Genomic DNA, 2,794 nt, shown 5'->3' on the forward strand with positions numbered 1-2,794 from the left:
CGTCGAGTGATTAAAAAATCACCGCGAAATTGTTCTCGATGGGCTCTTCGATCGTCGAAGATCCGTGCGTATAGAGGGAAGGGGGAGAAAAATGTCGCTTTTCATCCCTCTCGCCCCTCGATCTCTTCCTCTCTTTCTCTCGGGATTTATTTATTTATTTATTTTTTCCAGGCAAAGCAGTGCCGATCTTTCGAGACGTGAATAGAAAACTCGGTCGCGGTTCTCCCAGAATTTAGAAAGACGAAAGAATGCATATTCCCGTGTCTGCGATGCGACGGCTGTGAAATTGCACCGACGCTACTTTCGTCCGCATAGAAGAGCACGTACTTCCTCCTCGCGAAATTCTTGTGCGGAGCTATGGCGCAGTTTCGCCACCCGCAACCTTCTCGAGCACCCATCCACCCATCCACCCTCCTAGAAACCTCTAAGCCCTGCAACCCACTCGTACTCTCCCCTCTCTTTCTCTTCCTCTCTCTTTCATTCCATATACGTAGCCGAAACGGTGGGTAGTTCGCACGGTGATACAACGAACCGCTTCATTACGCTCGCTTACGCGAGAATCAGTTTAATTTCGGTAAATGCAATTCGGGTCGAGTCGATCAAACACAAACAGGTTTTTTTTTTTAATCGTTGATTACGGGATTTACACCGATATTTTATATAGAAAGAATAAAGTTGATCTCTCTTCCCTTTCTCGACACGTAAAGTTACGAAAGATACGAAATCAGGGTATCGTTTCGAACGTGAAACATAAAGAGAGAGAGAGAGAGCGAAATGAGCGCGTCGCGATGGTATTTGAAAATAAATCGATCGGCCGGTTGTTATGGTTACCTCTGGTTATATATTTCGTTGAATATATCCGTGCCAGATTGAAAATACTTATTCGACGACGTTCGAAGGGGAGGAGGGAGGACGAGGACTATTGAAATTAAGAGCGTCCGCGTTAAAATAGACTCCTCGTTGGGACGGGAAGGTTTTCTGGTTTGCGGTTTACCAGGGGCTCTCTAAAAGACACATTGAATTCTATTTGTTCGCCCGCCGACGCCGACGAGCTTGTGCTTCTTGGCTCACAAAGGATCAGCTCGGGGAGAATAGATATAGGTCGAGCGCTAGGGGCGACTTAGGGGCGTCATACCGACGATGCTTCGTTCCATTCAAATGCATACACTTTTGCCCCGAGACTTAGGTTAAAGCGTCTTATGCCACCGGAATCGATCGCGTTTGACGCCCCCTCCCCCTCCCCCGTTATACGCACCGCTGTACAGAGCTCCACGAAATGAATCTGGGTCGTTGCGGATCGACCACGGTTGATACTTTATTATCGAGGAAAAAGAAAGAAAGAGAACGAGGAATTTAAGAGCGCGATAATTCCTCCCCAATCGAACCTCCCCTTCGTCAAAAATCTTTGCGGCGTCGAATTGTGCGAATCCTTGGCGAGATCCTTCGCTTCGTGAAAGTTAAGCCCGCGGTTGCCGGTTGCAGAAGCGATCTCCAAGGGATAGATTCTCTCCTCCCTCGTTCTCGAAAAGGGGATTTTCGAAATCGGCTTGTAGGTTTAGCTAACCAACGAATCTGTCGGATCGTAACGCGGCTCGAAAGTCTCGAGCAACGTTAAATCCGCTGCAGGATACCAGATACTGTGCATCGTAGTTCCCGTGAACGTTATCGAGCCAACCAAGTAAGTCGAGCCACTTTGAATCGCGAACTTCCCGTTCCGCAAGTTTCCCCACTTTGTTGCCGCCCCTCTCTCTTTCCACCCAAATCGACGAATCGAAGTTTAGAAACGCGTGCCTCACGCGTGGTGACCGGCGTTAATCCGGAAATTCTACCCTACGCTACAATTTTCCCACAGAAATTTCAAATCCCCGGCAACTCGGTTTTCAACGATACGCATCGCTCTCGATCCAGATATTCGACCATGCGTGTCGGGGAAAATGTGATTTCAGTCAGCGACGATATCTTTCCGCGGTTTCGTCGTTAATAGAATCCTATCCGCCTATCCATCGGTCCACCGCTCGATTCCGTTCCATTGGATTTCCCTCCCTTTCACGAGCGAAAACTCGAAACCCGCCGTGCCAATATAGCGCATAATAATAACGCGATATTAAATTCGAGCGGCGTGATTAACCGTCCCAGTTATGCGTCCACCATGGACACCGCTCTCGATATCTCGATATCGTTTGCGATAAACGTTGCCAGATACTTTTCACACGTTCCGCTCGGTTTCCTTCCCAACTTTTCCGCGCGGAATTTCAAAACGCGTAGCGATCGGTCACGGTGTCGCGAATTCCGTTTCACACCGGCGTCGTTTTACATTGGGGTTGGGGGAGAACAAGCGTCGACAGCGTCACGCTTCGTAACTTTCACGCGGCGTCGCAGAAACCTTGCGATGCTCGGATTTCGTCGCGTTCATTCTCTCTCTTTTTAAATAAAAAATCGGCGGCAATACGAAACGTATGGAAACGTATGGAATTCATTCGAACCGGATTTCGATCTTGCCGAATCGTTAACGACACCGCAGGATCGCAGAGCTCTCCTGGTAACCGAGTTTATTCCGGCGCACTGCGCCCACCGGTGATACGAATTACAGACTCCATAGACGTGCACGGCCTGTATATTATCTCGTTACCGTGGCCCCGAACTTCGACGTTAACTCCCGTCGAGACGAGACAACGGTCCCCCTCCTCCCCCGGCTCCCGGCCAAAACCCTATCGGAATTATCCCGCATCGAGCCACGAGTTTGTCTTTTAACCGAGCCCAATTTCGCTCCATCAATTTTCCATCCCCTTGTCGT

Source organism: Apis dorsata, unplaced genomic scaffold, assembly GCF_000469605.1.
Source record: "Apis dorsata unplaced genomic scaffold, Apis dorsata 1.3 scaffold_331, whole genome shotgun sequence".
NCBI classification, from domain to species: domain Eukaryota; kingdom Metazoa; phylum Arthropoda; class Insecta; order Hymenoptera; family Apidae; genus Apis; species Apis dorsata.